The 16623-nt window shown below is 40.8% G+C and overlaps 1 long non-coding RNA gene across 1 annotated transcript in view; it reads left to right on the top strand.

Annotated features, from left to right (window-relative positions):
- Window positions 1-15449, top strand: part of LOC148092721 (uncharacterized) — a 28268-nt gene extending 12819 nt beyond the window's left edge. The window contains exon 4 of the long non-coding RNA XR_015714764.1: window positions 15370-15449. This is a non-coding gene — a long non-coding RNA (uncharacterized LOC148092721). The remainder of the gene's footprint in view (window positions 1-15369) is intronic.
- Window positions 15450-16623: the final 1174 nt, after the last annotated feature.

Below are 16623 nucleotides of genomic sequence, written 5' to 3'. Positions count from 1 at the left end.
AATATTAGGCCAACATCTGGCTTCTGGCAGCAACAGTGGAAGGCAGAAGTCAGGAAGTAAGATATATAAAGTGCTGAGAGAAAATACCTGTCAATGTACAAATGCATACCTTGAGAAAGAGCATAAGTGAAATAAAGACATTTTCAGACAAAAACTGGAAGATTGTACAAGCAGAAGACCCTCCCTCACAAAAGGAGTGCATCTGGAATTTATTTAGGTAAAGAGAAAATGAGTCCAGAAGGTATGTCTGAAATGAAAATGAAACAAATCAAAATAAAAATAATGAATATGTTGGTAAATCTAAACAAACATTAATTAGATGTAACAATGATAATATCTAATTTGGGAGGTTAAACAAAATAGACCTGAATTCTGGACAATAATTAAATCTCATTTGAAAGTAGGAGTAACGGAAACTAAATGTTTTAAAAGTTCATCTCATATTTAGGAGAAGACTTAAGGTATTGGTTAACTTCAATCATCTTAATCTAAGAATGCAGGTTAAACTTTCCAGAGGAATTCCTAAAAGAAATAGTAATTGAATGCAGAACTTTTTAACTAGTAGATGTTAAAAAAATGGAATGGGGAATATAAATCTCAGTTGAAATGTCTTAGAGAAAGGGCAAACAAACACATAAGCAAAAACAAACAAACAAAAAACCAGAACAACTGGGTAAAAAAGAAAAAAAAAAGGAAAAGAAAAAAAAAAATGTATCAGCGCTCACAAATAATAAAGTAAAGAACTAAACTCCTGGAAAAATTTCAAAGATATTTTTCCTTCTGAATAAAAAAATAAGTAAATAAATGAATGCTTTTAAAAAGACAGAGGTCACAGAAAAGTTGAAAAGTAAAAGTGGAGAACAAATACATGTTAAATACTAATTAAAAGAAAGTTATTAGGGGTATAATAATACAACATAAAGCTGAATTAAAGTAAGCAAATTATAGAAGAGAAAGAGGACCGTTGACATAGTGGCAAAAGTTTTTGTTCATCAGGAAGATATGCTACAAACCTGTACGTATCTTGCAAAACAGGCCTAAAATAAATAAATCAAAAACTTATAAAACTACACAGAGGAGGCTAAAAAATTCCATCAGCATCTTGGGAGATTTCAACATACCTCTCTAAGTGATTGATAGATTAGCCAAGCGAAATTAAGGCTACAGAAGTTTTGAACAACATAATTAACATGTTTGATATAATAGATATATTTAAAACATTGTTCGTGGCAAGGCTGGGAGATTTATGAGAGTTAATGATACGCTAGACCAGAAAGCAAGTCTTAACTTTAAAGGATTTGCAGTCAGCCTGGCTGGAGTGGCTCAGTTAGCTCAGCGTCGTCCTGTGCACCGAAAGGTTGCCCGTTCGATTCCCTGGTCAGGGCATGTACGGAACGCAACAGATCCATGTTTCCCTCTCCCCTTCTCTCTTCCCCTTCCTCTCTCTAAGCAAGTCCTTTGGTGGGGATTAAAAAAAATGCCATCATACCCACCACATACTCTAACTTCATGATTAATAATAATAATAAAAGTGACACCAAAAAAAGGGGGGGTGCTGGAAAGGGATGGGGAGTGAAAGGTGAGGGTAAATATGTCCAAGACGGGTACCCTGAGACTGGCCTTCTAGAAAAGGAATTGGCCTCCTTCAAAGCTCTGTGGAAACTTCAGGGGTCCACCGGAGGCTTAGATGCCAGCCTTCAGGCCATGCCGGGCAAAGGGCCTCTGCTACATCCCCAGCCATCAGCACTGAGCTGACAAATAGGGCTGGGCCAAGGCTCTGCCACGTCTTGCTGTGTTGTGTTGGAGCCTCTGGTCGTATGAGGAGCGTGTTCTCAACCGTGGTTCTTAAAAACCCTCCGGCCAAATGTGGGAGTTCTTCGCAGATCTGACTCCTGGCCATGCCAGTTTGCTGGGGGCCGTCTCGGCGAGCTGCAGGGCCCAGATCCCTCACCTGTACAGATCCCATCTCTGAGGTTCCTGCAGGTAAACACATTCAGCAGGCTTGATGTAGGCACTGCAAGGTCGGTTGCCCTTGTTTGCCCTTCTTGTAAAAAAGGGGCCTCTCAGACATCAATGGATGGAGTGGAAACTGGCAAAGCCACTTCGGAGAGTAAATTAGCACTGCTAATCCACACGCACAATACCTGCATCCAGGAAATTCTGCCCCGGAGAAATTTGCACACAGGTACACTGGAGGGGTCCTTGCTCTGACATTTTGTATGTCAGTGAGGTGGCAACACACAAAAAGATGTCATTCTCAGCCTGTAGAGGAGCAGCCCTCACAGACAGAGATCTGAGAAGGGCCCTTTTACTGCTCCTCATGTTGGTCCCCAGAGAACCAATTTTGGGGCATGAAATTCACAAAATCTCATCCTCATGTAAAGTCCCTCTACATAACCAGGCAACATTTTCTCTGTTAACATTGTAGTTTCAAACAGTTTTGAGAAATGGAAATAAAAGATTAAGGACATACAAAATAACCCATTAACTTTATAGGATGTACACCATTCTCTAAAGTTATTTGTTGGCACCATGGCAACAAATAACTTGCTGAGCTGAATGGTTTTTCAATTTTCAATCACTTGCTTTACTTTTGTGGCTACTCAACAATATCTGGGGTTTGAGAATTCAAGCTTTGCAACTTTTAAAAAAACTTCAATTACTTTTTTCCAAAATTGCCCTGTGAGGTTATGGCTTAGACATAATGGAGCTGATGTAGGCATAGTATTTTGGACAGATTTTTTTTTTTAAATCCCTTAAAATTCTTTTCAGGATTATAACTTGCCAGCACCAGCATGCTAACAAATAAACACACACACACATGCACACACACACACATATTTAACTAGATATTAAAATTGGAAAATCAGTAAATCTTTATAGGTAAGTTAGGACTTTATTTTGCTGAAGAGGATATCTTTTAAATTTATGTTTATTTGGCATAATATTGTAATAAAATGTATCCTACTCTTGATCTAAAACTTACTTTTCCTTCCCAGCATTTTCCTTTGAGCTATGTACCATATGGAGAAGTATGAAAACACAGCTTTATCAATTATTTAAATTCTTGTGAATGAGAATCCCTTAGGGATCCCATAAAAACCACACAGACTTTTGGCTCCAAAAAGTCAGCAGGACACATTCGCTGATATATCAGATAGTTGTCATTTGGAGCCCTTTCATCACCTTTTAAATCTCACTGCACCTGGTATTGTTCACAGCATTATGACTATTCACCAGCATCTTCTCTTCCACGTACGTAGGAAGATTAATACCCTGCCTCTGCCTTGAAGTTGGCATAGCCATGTGAGTGAAGTGATACCTGTTATTTCTGGTAGGGGCATTTAATTGTTGGGATTGGCGGCCTTGCAGTGTTAACATTGTAGGTGTAGGAGAGCTGCCCTTGAAAGCTACCTGTTCCCACAAGTATACTTTTTGAAAGCAAGAGATAAGCTTCATTAGGGATCTTTGTTGCTGCAGGCTAACTTAGTCTGTCAGATTTACACCATCTAGTATAATTGAGGGAGAAATGCATCTACTAATAAGATAACATAATTTTTATTAAATTAAATTTATTGGGATAACATTGCTTAATAAGATTATCTAATTTTCAAGTGTACAATCTTAATAATACATCATCTGTACACTGCATTTGTGTGCTCACCACCCAAAATCTAGTCTCCTTCCTCCCCAGCCCCCTTCCCTTCTGGTAACCACCATAAGGTTGTCTGTCTATGGGTTTGTTTATTGCTTTCTGTTTTGTATCCTACATATGAATGAAATCGTAGGGTTCTTGACTTTTCCCGTATGACTTATTTTGCATAACATGATACCCTCAAGATCTATCCATGTTGTTGCAAATGTCAGTACTTCATTCTGTCTATGGCTGAGTAGTGTTCCATTGTATGGATGTACCATATCTCCTTTAGCCAGTCATCCATCAAGGGACACTTAGGCTGTTTCCATGTCTAGGCCACCGTGAATAATGCTGTAATGAATATAGAGGTACATATGTCTTTATGAATAAATGTTTTCAAAAATTTGGGGTAGATACCTAAAAGAGGGACTGCTGGGCCCTGTGGCAGCACTGTTCTTAAGGCTTTGTTTCAATGGCCCATTTCATTGACAAATATTTTGTTATCAAGGTTAAAATCCAAAGAACTCCTCTGTTAACAGTAAATCTATTACTATCTCGGTAATTTAGCCTCAGCATTTGGGGATTATCTGTGATTCTTCCATCTTGACCTTCCCATTTAATGATTTGCTAAGTTGAATCAATGTCAGAAATGGAGAGGAGGGAAGCTGGGGAACGAGAGACGGGGCTTCTAGCTCCTGCCCCTTAAGTTGCAAACAGATGTTTCGGAGCAATAAGCTTAACATCTATGTGTCTGGGTCCCTATATTTTTTAAATGAAAGTTGGCTGTGGAATGTTAAAATTAATTTGCAGCTCTAATCTTCTATAACTTTTACAAATGCTTCTCAAATGAGATTTTTTGTTTTGTTTTGTTAACCCTCCATCAGCTCCTGTTCTGGGCTCTTGCCCAATCTGCATCCAGTGCAGAGCTTTTCATCTTATGTCCTCGAAAGTCGTTCATTTGCCTCCACTATATAGAACCAGTTGCTGAATTATGTGGGGTTTGTAGAGCTGAATCTTTAAAACCCCACGTGTTTGTTTATTTTCAACGTTCAGACAGGTTTGGGGACCCCAGCTCTGGGGCGGCAATAACAAATGCTGCCGTTCTTCCCGCGTGTCCCGTGGCCGACCCCGGTGACCCGCCACAGTACTTTCCCTCTGGGAGTGTGGGCGCGACCTCGGAGTCGGCCTCGGCGCTGAGCTTCGGGGAGTTAGAGCCTGTCAGTCAGGGATCGCGACATTTCTGTTGAAAAGGTTCTGCTGTCCCAGGGGTAACGGATGAAAGTCCACCTTTGGCTAACGCTCCGGGTCCTTCACAACCAAGCTGCATATTTTCTTAGCCCCCAGCGCGCCCCCACAACCTGTTTCATTTTCACGGGAGGGTCCGTCATGGCTTTATGTTCTCACGTGTATTATCCCCTCCACCAACAGGGACTTCTGCGAGACAGAGTCACACCCGTTCCTCCAGCACAAACTCGAATTTCTCTTACACCCAGTGCCTGCTCCAGCCGCCTTAGCTCCCCCATGGCCGCCCCTGCTTTGAACAGGCCTGCTGGTGTCCCCCTCCTTTCTGGTGCCACCCCCCGCAACTGTAGTGTCTCTCTACAAGTTATTGGCAGAGTGAACACACGATGTCATATAGTTGCTATCAGTTTTTAAAGGAATAGGTATTTTAATGACAACTGCACCCAGTTGGAATACGGGAGGATTCATATACACAAAGCATTTATTCAGCCTGCTGTGACATTATTTGGTGCACACAGGAATTGCCCCTTGAAAAAAGTCTGTGACACCCCACTTATCCATGACCTCAGTGGGGAAACACTTCATCAAACAGTCCCTTTCTTGCTGGGTTATATTTCTTTGGGTGAGGAACCACAGCTTACATTTTTTCTGTACCATGCCCCCTTCCCTCGCCCCCTGGCATCACCCCCAGCAACCCTATAAGGACAGGCAGACATAGGAAAAACAACCTCTTTTGACTAAAATGCTGCTGCTAGCACACTGCTTAGAAATGCTGAGATATGTACCAAATGCCAAATAAATCAGGGAAAAGGCAAGGCAAGAATATCTGTTTGATCTCAGGGCTTCGCGAAGTGCGGTCCATGAACTGGTGCCAGCCTGTGATGCGGAAAGTACAGGAGCTAAGAGGAAGCTCTTAGAACCTTCTGTGCCAGCTTCCCCCCGTCACGCTCCTTCTGAGCACTCACTGCCATGTAATTTCTTTGACTGTTGAACTTAATAATGGAAATCAGGGCTTGTAGTTTGTGTGCCTCTGCTTATTTTTTATTTCATTTTTTTATTCGTCATTTTTATTTTATTTTTACAAAAGTATGCCCCCTCGACAGATTGGAAATTAAAACCAAAACAAATTGATCCTTCACTTCAGAGCATTTGAGAATTATTACTCCATCACCTATCTAATTATTATCTATCTGTCTATCTTGATTTTCTTTCTAGATTTCTTTCCTATGCAATTAGGGCCTAGGCTAGCATTAAAATCCATACTTTGATTCTTTTATGGAAACAGGAAAATTATACCTTGCAGATCTCTCTTAGAGACAATATCAGTTCAATAATTATGCTCTGTTTCTTCAGCTTTTAGTCAGGGAGCTAAGCAGCCTCATGTCCCTCCTTGGGGCTCCCATTGTATTTAGGAACCCAAAGAGAGCCGAATAGCTGGTGAATGAAAGAACTGACTGTCCAACAGAACTTTTCAATTTCCTGCATTTAGCTGGTTCTAGCTTTAAATCATAAATATGATTAAACATGGACTCTTGTCCAAGACGAATAAGTAATAACTGTTATATCCTAGTAACAGATGATGTATTGTGCTCAGAAATAGGTTTTCATCCACTGATGCCGGACTTCAGAGGTTGCCAGCTGTATTTATACCTCCATACAGCAGGTATAAAGCACATTACAGGAACAGCATAATTTTAGAGCTGCTGAGGTCATATGGGGATTTGGTTCTCCTACATTTTCAATTTCTTATTCGCTGGTAATGCCATTGTGAATGAAGTTATATCATTAAAAGTGTCAGACACTTTAGACTCCATTTCCACATGCCCCATTATATGAAGACCTGCCACTTGAAATTCTCTCCAGATGAATCTGAGAGGAAAATATAGGCTCTCATTCTAAATACATCCCAGAAGGGATTAAATGACCTGATTTCAAGAAAAAAATGGAACAGGCTATGCGATGACTAATTTGCCTCCCAGTAAAATAAAAGCGACTAACAACAATTTTATCCATAATAGAAGCTTCCCCAAAAGCAGACTTTTCTGCTACCTCTGGCATATTCTATTTGCAAAATGTTTTTAGTATATCTCATGTCATGTGCCTCTTTTTGGAAATCCAGGTTTCTGTCTTTGTAGGAGCAAAAAAATCCAACATCAGTTTTCAAGTAAAATTAAAGATTTGTGAAAGGCATAAGAAACATAGCATAACAAACATGATTTTCTTGGAGAGTAGTCACTCCGAATCTCACCCTCCAGGAGAATCATCATAGTTTTCTAGTGAATATTATTAGTAGATTTGATTTAATATAATATGCAATCTATTTCTTTTATTGAACATGCTCTGATTTAGTAATGAAATAAACACAAATAAGTGTGGCATCTTTCCCACTGAAGAAAAGTTCTCAATATACAGAATGATTTATTTAGGAAACTTACTAATTAAAAATAAATATGTGCCTACATTGTCTCTTCTTTATAGTCTGATTATCTGGGGCTTCTTAAAGAAAATTTATTAAATGCAAAATGCTAAAATGCCTTACTAATGGTTTTGTTTCAGTCTAGAAAATTGAATGGAGTACTAATCAGTCTACATTGAATAGGTTTAAAAATAAATCCTTTTAATCTTTTGATCCAGAAAATAATTCCTCTTTCCCAAGACTTTCTCCCAGATTAAGAAAATATGTCATTACTTTTTAAATGAGAACTTTGAAGATTGTTTTCCCAATAAATTCAATAAAATAAATGAGTAAATGAAAATAAAAAAATAAAATGGAAGAACTTTGGAAGACTGTCGTTTTTAAAATTAAATAGCATCTTTCAAGAAAATGAGAAAGGAACACACACAAATGAGAAAGAACAGACTAAAATAGGGTATTCAGGTCATACTTTAGTCTGAAATAATATTTCTGAATATACTGAGAAATTGTCTCATCCTTCTGGTACTGGTGTCAGGAATGGGATAGTAACATCTGACAAGCTCATTAAAATCTGGATTTATCATTATGTGAAGTTTTCAAACGCTTTCCGAATTTTCCCTAATTACACAATAAATGTCTTAAAGCGCAAGTGATTAAAGACTGAATTTCAGCTGCTCCGAATGCCTTGTCAGTCAGCACCTTCGAACTATCTCAAGGTCAAGCAGGAATTTCTGACATGGCCTCTGTTGTAACAGAGGAGTGAAATGCCAAACTGTGCGACAGAGACGCTGAGAGACTGGGGAAAGAATTCAAACCCATCAGCATTTCCCTTCCCCTGTCATGCCACAGGCAGTGAGATGCTTTGAAAGTGATCCCTGGGAGAAGACGGGTTCTGAGTGTCACAATGAGATTTCCATGGTGTGGAGAAACTGAAGGGATGGCAGAAATCCGCAGAAAGTGAGCTCTCGCTCAGCCAGGGTTCCTTAGACATTGTAAGAGGAATTCACAGCTGGGTCTCGAGAGTATTGTCACACGTGTGATTTTGCCTGGAGGAATATATGTGCTTCCATGCTCCACGTCGTGTGTAAACATGGGATTCGATATCTTCCATTTAAACGTCAAAACTGAACAGAGCAATTTATGTCTACATCTGAAACCATAAGAAGGGTTTTCTATCTTGTCTCTTGCTGCAAATTACGACTTCTTTACCCAGGCTTCCAACAGTCTCCCCTCCCCACTCCTGGAATACGACATGTATCCGGGTAGAATGTGTGTTCGTATCCTAAAAGCAAACAAAAACACTCACTTAAAATACCCTGTTGTGTTGTCTTGTGGGATAATTGTTCATATGGAAGAGTTTTAAAATGAAATCTATGTCTCCTTTCTTTTTTTCTCTTTTCCTTGTCGGTTCCTGGGGAGCTATTCCATGAAATCACTAGTTAAACCTGAAAGAAATTTCACCTTTCATTTTAGGACTTCTGAACCAAGCGTGTATTTTGGTCCCATAGTCCCTGAAGTAAATTTCACAAGGATATACCCCCCCAAAAGAACAACCAGATGAGAAAAGAGTTGAAGAGCTAGGACAGTCCATTTTCAGGTTACCAGTTTCTAAGGCCAAGGTAGCAAGGACACAGGAAAGGTGTGATTTCCCGGGGATGAGACCCATTCAGGCATCTCAAACACGGTGGAAGTTCCCTCTACACTGGAACTAAGGATCAAATATGGACAAATGTATGAAATAGGCAACGTTTTCTTTGTCTTCAATATTTTTCACTTTCAGGTTTGTGAGTCCTCCCATTTCCCTCTGGAATTCAGCATTCCTTTCCTCCCACTTCCCTCATGCAAATCGTTAAACATAAATTCTAAAAATCTGCTTGTAAATCTCTCCCACTCTCATATTCTAGAGAAGATGTGGATACTTATTCAGAAGTATTTCTTGCAGGAGGATTAATGGCTTAACAGGCATCAAAGTCAAAAATAAAGAAGAGGCTGTGGGGTTCTGGCATCCACCATTGGCAGGGAGGAATGCTGGCTGGTTCCCTTCAGTTGAGTCAGTCAGCTCTTCTGGTTTTGATTTAGAGTTTTTCTACTAGATGTTATCACTAGCACTAGCTACAAGAAATAACCCAGTTTACTCAGCTTTAGAAAATAGTATACATTATCAATGACAAGTGTTTGCACCAACCCATTTAAATGGCTTCTTTTCACTGAGCACAGAGGGGGAAAAAGGGAAAGTGGGAATAGAGGTTTCAGAGTTCCTACTCTGTGCAAGGCCGCTTACATATTAGCTCACTTAAGCTTCATTAAAACTATAAAAACAACAGCAACTATGATTTATTGATCTTCTCCTATGTGACAGTTAATTTCCAGTTTATTGCTTTATTTAACTCTCATATCAACCCTGTGAAATTGGTGCCATTAGTACTGCTGTTTTCCAGATGAGGAAATTCAGGCTCAGAACAGTAATCTGTTCAGATGTAAATACAGAGCTGGGGTTATGGGTCCATTTGCATTTTTCATGGGGTTAAACAATAGCCAAAGTTATGTAGATGGGGAGTGGTTGCGCTGAGAAGTGAACTAAGGTTTTCGAGAACCCCAAACCAATGATAATGCTATTTTGGTTACACTGAGTATGAGTGTGTGAGAGAGTATGTGTGTATGTGTGTTTGAGATACATACCTCTTTTTTTCAATCTTTTCTGACTTTCTAAATTCTCAGGCTTTTTGTCTAAACTTTCTAAATCAATAAATGATTAATTTAGAAATAGAGAAATAAGAGAACAAAAGAAAGGAAGGAAGGGAAGCATGGGAGCAAATATTTCCACAATCAAAACCAGAAGGCCATTAATATATATGAGGAATGAAGCATAAGCAGCTTGGATAAAGAATGGTCAATAATACCTATCTATGGAATGTGAAGTGCTAGCCATTGCATTAAATTTGATAGATTTTCACATGCAAGCCTCCAACAATTCTCCGAAGTAGATCATATTGTCTCCACTTAACAAGTGAGAACAATATGATACTGTTTGCAGTGAAACGGCACCAGAATGTTACAGAAAGCAACCTCGGTACTTGAATTCTGGCCAAGAAAGAATTCAGAGTGAAGATTCAAATACAAGCAAAAGTTTGTATAGAAAGTCATGGAGATAGAAGAAGTGAGCCATGGAAAAAGTGAGCCAGCTTGGCTGCGTGGGCTGGGGAAACAATTTACAGAGGCAAAAGAAGGAATTTAGTAGGAGTTGAAAGGCATGGGTGCATGGGGGGGGGGAGGGAGAGGGAGCCAGCCCTTATAAAGGAGGTCCTGGAATCCTATTTAAACTAATGGGACTGAATTTTTTCCAATCCAATGGAAGCGGCGCAGCTACATCCCCATCACTGACCAATAAGAGCAGCTCATTTTGACCAATCAGAACTGTGTCTTTTAGACCAATCAAACTGTGAGAATGTGGAGTCCTCATTTGCATGAGGATGGATCAATCAGGGACCAGGGGCAGAGACTTCTGTCTACATAATGCAGCTCACCTCTGGCTCTGCAAGTGCACTTCTCCTTTCTACCAAAGACTGTTTCCCTGGCTGAGCTGAAACACTGAAGATGTCTCACTCGAGCAGACCGATGAAGGTCAGAGCAGAGCGGAGCAGACCACGTAGCACAAAGCAGACTGGCACAGAGAAGAGCAAACCAGTGAGGAGCAGAGCTGTCTGGCCAGAGAGGGGCCTGGCCCTAGGGCTGTATCACAATTGAGTTGTTTGGCACTGAATGCAGTTTTCTCCTTCATCACACCCCAAATTGGGGATTCGTGTTGGTGTTGAAATGGTCCCGGTGACCATGTAGTTGACAATCTCAAGTCTTGATCAAATTGTTGGAAGAGGTAATTGAGAGGATGTGACTGTTTGTTGACCTGGTAGCTGGACCCAGACAATCCGAGGCTCCTTACTCCCTCCCCTGTTGTAGTAATGTAGGTTCTGCACACAGTTTGCACAATGGGAGCTGTTTTCAAGGACACAGCCCTGAGAGCAATGTGTTGTTAAGACAATCTGGATGGTATACTTTGGCTGAACCCAGTTAAGCAAGGTCTCTGTCTAAACTTTTAAGATTCTGGAGGGTGGATGTGGAAATCTACTCATCTTGCAGCCACCCCAGATAAGCCTCCCATATAAATTTTCTTGCCTTTTAAACCTACCACCTATCAATCTGGAGTGTTCTGTCCCTTTCTTCAGTCTCTCCTTGACCTCTGTGTATGAGGTCCAGTTTGTGAATCAACCAAATGCAGATAATACCCCATTGCCTTTATTAATTCCAAGGATGTTACATATACTGAGAAACAATACTTTCCATTTAATCAATAAAAACTTATTGAATATCTACTATGTGTTAGATACTGTGCTAGGCATGAGGAATAGAATTGTGTTTTATTAGGACTATGCTGATTATCACAAAAAATAAACTCTCAAATATTCATGGCTTAATACAAAGAGAAGCCCATTGTGGACGTCCTGGGTTGGATAAATTTTCTCCTATTCGTGACTCAGGTTCTCAACATCTTCAGTTCATGGCTTCTAAGATCTTTCTCTGTCCAATTCAGTTTAAGGAAAAAGTAGAGCATTTCAGTATAAATTTATATTAGTCTGTTCTTGAAATGGTCCATATGTCTTTTGCCCACATTCCTTTGGCCAGAGCTTAGTCATATATGACTACACCCAACTTGCTGGGACATGTAGGCTAGGTATGTGCCCAGATATCTAATAAAACATACTTTCTTCCTGCTCATTTGACCCTCAAAATATAGTAGGGAAATGGACATTAATTAGATAACATATCAAACCAATAGACAACTTCAACTGTGGCAGTTATTTTTAAGGAGAGGAATTATTCCTTATAGCTGGTTGACCTAATTAGAGAGGCCAGAAAGTCTTCTCTGAAGGATTGAGACTGGGATCCCAAAAATGAGTAGGTAAAAGAAAAGAGGGAAGAGTGCAAAGATGCTGGGAAGGACAGTTCATGGTGAGCAGGGGCCACAAGGAAACACAACACTAGGGAAAAAGCAGGATGAGACTGCAGGGGCCCTAATCTGTAGAGCCTATAGGCCATTTAGGAATGTAAATCCTACCCCATGGATACTGTAAAACCATTGAAGAGTTTCAAGTAGTGAGCTGACCTGGTCAGATTTACATCTTGAAAAAAATCACTCTGGCTGCATTGTGAAAATGAGTTGGGGTTGGGGGGGGCAATAAATATGGGGATGCCTTTTGGGAGACTGCTGGAGAGTGATATGACTTAGATGTGGCTGGTGGAGATGAAGGTGGAAAGAAGTAGAAGTCGGGAGACATTTAGGAGGCGAATTCAGCAGACTCGGCGATAAACTAGACTTTCTTATTTATTTGTTTAGTCTTTCTGCTGGATGGCTTGCATCTTCACAGCTTCTATGTTTATTGATGAATTTTAAAACTGGACAATGTTGCTGGGGAGCAAAAAGCTAGCTTAGATAGCCTTGGGACAGACTTAAGCAGAACCGACACGGAGCTGTAATTGCTATTGACCCAACATCCTTTCTTACCATCTTTCTCTGTCAGAACCTTCACCTTCTCCCTTTGATTCCATTTTTCCATCTAGACTTCAGGGATGGAGAAAGTAGGTCTGTAAAACTAATTTATTCCATGATATACCATTTCCCTATGGGCACTTATATTTCAAAAGGAAGGTTTAAATACCTATTTAAAGAAAAATAAAGCAATGGTGCTTTGAATATTTGGAGGAAGGTGGTCTTCAAATCATTCAACACAGATACCATTTTCAGTGCATTTAATAAACCATTGATTCTGGTCCTACTTGGGCCATCCTAACTCTGGTGGGAGAAGATCTTAAGGCAGCTAAGACCTCGACCTAGAATTTCCCCAGGTTAACTGAGATATGCTTGTTCTTCTGGGTTGACTAAGATCTGAAGCTTCAACTTGCCACAACTGGGCAGAATTTGAAAGCCAGAGTGATATTCCATTCTTTGCTGAAAATATACATATGCTAGAATTATAAAATATTTTTGTATGTACACAAAAATTAAAATAACAAAAATATGCATTCTATTTTTGTGTATGTATACTTAGAGAAGCCACAAACCACTCTCAAAAGCTTTATTTACGAATGCTCTTCTGTGGTAAGAATCTGCTGCTTTATTTGAAAGCAGATTATAGAAGATCATGCTCCTTTCCTCTTACTCTCCTACGGCTAAAAATATGGGAGTAGGACTGAGGTCCTGTGAGGTGACACCTGAGTTATCCATAGATGTTGCCTCTATGTATGTGTATGTGTGCAGTGTGTGCCTATGTGAGTCTTTTCTATCAGCCATCTCATTAGATCAGGCCCCAAGACACTTGCTTTTGAGCTGAAGTCAAGGTTCAAAAAACACAGTCCCTCTTGCTAGAACTGGGTACAAAGCAAAATTTTGTTGCTTGCAGAAGTATCTCAGTGTCAGAAAAATTCCATGTGCACCTGTTCGGATAGACCTCCGATGATTTTTAGTCTCCCAGCATTTGGCTGACATAAAGAGTGTCGTGTGATTCTTCATTTATTTTACAATTCAGCGAGCACCAAATTAAGTTTAATGGCTATGATAAACATACACATGCACACATATCTCCCCATCCCCAATTTAAAAATAGATTTATCACATTCTGGCTAGTAATAAACACTTGATTTCAGCTCTTTTTTCTTTCAAGCACCATGAAACTATTTTAGGCCATTTAATTATGTAATCATGGATGTGGAGCACTTTTTTCGAAGGAACATTGTAATACTTCATCCAGAGCCTGTAAGTGTTGCTGATATTTGTATTTAGGAGAGTATGCAGTGATGTTCAATAACCTTGAATGTAAGATTGCGGGGGAGGTGGCAAAAATGCCACATATTCTATAGAATAAATTAAAGCAGGACAGTAAGAGGTTGATGTTTAGGTGTCTGAGTTCTTGTATTTGGGATGGGTTTTGAGAGGCTCTGGCCATATATGTCTGCCCTGCCAGCCTGCCAGCCCGAACATTCTCAGAACCACCAACTATTTTCAAAAGGGTGAAATGAATGTCATATGCAAAGGATAGGTGAAGAATGCTCATGGAAAACTTACAGTGTGAAACAGAGTGAATTCCTCTCTATTCATTCAAAGCAATTACAGAGCACAAAGAAACTCATATAATAAGAGAAGACCAAACAACAGTCAATAAGACCAAAGAAGGGGCTAGAAAGTAAGCAGGGAGCCCTCAAAACCCGAAAACAAAAATAGCACCATGGATTTCCAGAAGTATTTCCACCAGAGATAAGCAGAGTAGAGGCTTATCTCTTATCTGCCTTCCACAGGCAGTGGGGGCTTGGGGATTTCCACAGCCTGGATGTGGACCATTGTGGGGAAAGAGCCTTTGTGGGGCTGTCACAGGTCCTGGTGGAAGAGTGAGCCGCCCCCCACTGAGTGAGGCTAGAGGGGCTCTGCTGGCCTCCCCGGGGCTGAGGCAGGAGCCCTGGCTGTACCTGTGTGTGCACTGGTGAAAATTCACGGAGCCGAGTGTTATGATTTTTGCACTTTTTCCTTGGGCGTTTCACCTCGATAGAAAGTTACTGAAAACAATCGAGGTGCACAGGCGATGATGAGGGGAATGGAATTCTTGAGAGAGGACAATGTGAAGAGCATAACTCAGGGCTGTGTTTGTATGTGTGGCGGGGAGATGGGGAGAGAGAAAGAGAAGGGAAAGGCAGAGGGAAGGACAGAGAAGTGCGGTTCTTTATTCTTAGAGCATCACGAATAAAACTTATGGTAATCTGTACTCACACGATGGAAAGGGATAGGCATAGATCTTCAGAAGAATTTTTTAGAAGTTGCAGGAAACAGAATGACTGTGGCAAATGGGAGGTGTCAGGTTGAGTTTCTTGCATAAGAAACCGCTGGTTAAAACCAGGGCAAAAGAGAAGCTCCACCTCTCAAGGGAGCTGAGAAGAGGAAATAGAAGAATATTTTGAACCTGGTGTTGGCACAGAAAATACCCTAAGTGATTGCAACAATAGTGAATCTCATTTATTGATTTATTTATTCCAGAAATATTTGTTGAGTCTCCTCTATGGACCAGACCCTGTAGTAGATGCAGGACATTTACCTGAGAAGATATTGGCATGAGAGAATTGATGGTAATAGAGAACTGATGGTAAGTAGAGGACAGGGGATGAGACAATGAATCTTAATCTTACGGTTAAAGGTTTTCTGAACAACAGGAATGGAAATAAATATGTATAAAAATGGTAGAGACTGGCTGGAAGAAGAAAATAAATTTTTGAGAGGAGCTGAGAGTAAGGGAATGACATTTTGAGAGCACTGCCTGTGTAGTAGAATACTAAATTCAGCATTTCCTGTTATTTTGGAGTCTGATGAAGTTGCTACACCATCTACTAGGGCAGGTATGACAGCCAGGAGCTGTCACTCTGACCCCTGTTCTTACCCCTTCAGGATTAAAGGGCCGGACTTCACAGCCGCCAGCACCTGCCTTTCTTGCCAGACAGTTTTCTCTGGCGGCTGGTGCCTGCTCCGCCTGCACATATTCAGAGCAGGCTGGCAGTGCCAGGGAATCCGTGGCTCACCTGGCAGCTTCAGTCAGTGATGGAGGGATCGTATAAATGGTGCATCTTTATAAAGATAGATTGGAGCATAAATGCCCCAGCCCCCTCACCCCTGGGTGGGATAACTCTGAGGTCTGCATCATACACTGACTCCCAGAGTTTTTGCCCATAGTGGTAACTGAACTGAAAAACACACCCTGTGCTGGCTTCCTTCCCCTCCCTGTCTCTCCTCGCTGCTCCCTCATCTGTTTCTTGGGATCTCCTCCCTAATTAATCTTCTTGCCTTCACATCTCCCATTGTTTCTAGGGGAGCCTAAACCAAGAAAAACATGAAACCAGTTTTTCATCCCTTAGCACATCACTCATGCATGGAGACAAGGAGTTGGGGAGAGGCTGAGAAAGGCCGATAGTAAGGATGGCTATGGAGAGAATTGCTGGGGAGCGTGCATCTCCCTCCACCGTGTGGGAGAGGTAAGGGTGAAGTGAAGTGAGGAGGCTGTGGAACACTCCTTGAGAAACCTCACATATGTCCTTGGCATTTAAAGGCGGGGGACACAGGAAGTACGCAAGATTTAAGTAGTTGGGGTTGCAAAGTGGCCATGATCCTTTCCTTCTTGTATCCACACCCTTGCAGTGTGCTTGCCCAGCCTCTTCTCTAAATAAAGTCTGTTTCCCCACCCACTGCACCTGGGCAGGCCTTGTCACTCCCTTCATTCAACAGAATTTCATGGGAGTGACA

This window comes from Miniopterus natalensis, chromosome 7 (assembly GCF_054644295.1).
Source record: "Miniopterus natalensis isolate mMinNat1 chromosome 7, mMinNat1.hap1, whole genome shotgun sequence".
NCBI classification, from domain to species: Eukaryota; Metazoa; Chordata; class Mammalia; order Chiroptera; family Miniopteridae; genus Miniopterus; species Miniopterus natalensis.
The sequence above is the reverse complement of the archived record's forward strand: the minus strand, read 5'-3'. Positions and strand labels throughout refer to the sequence as shown.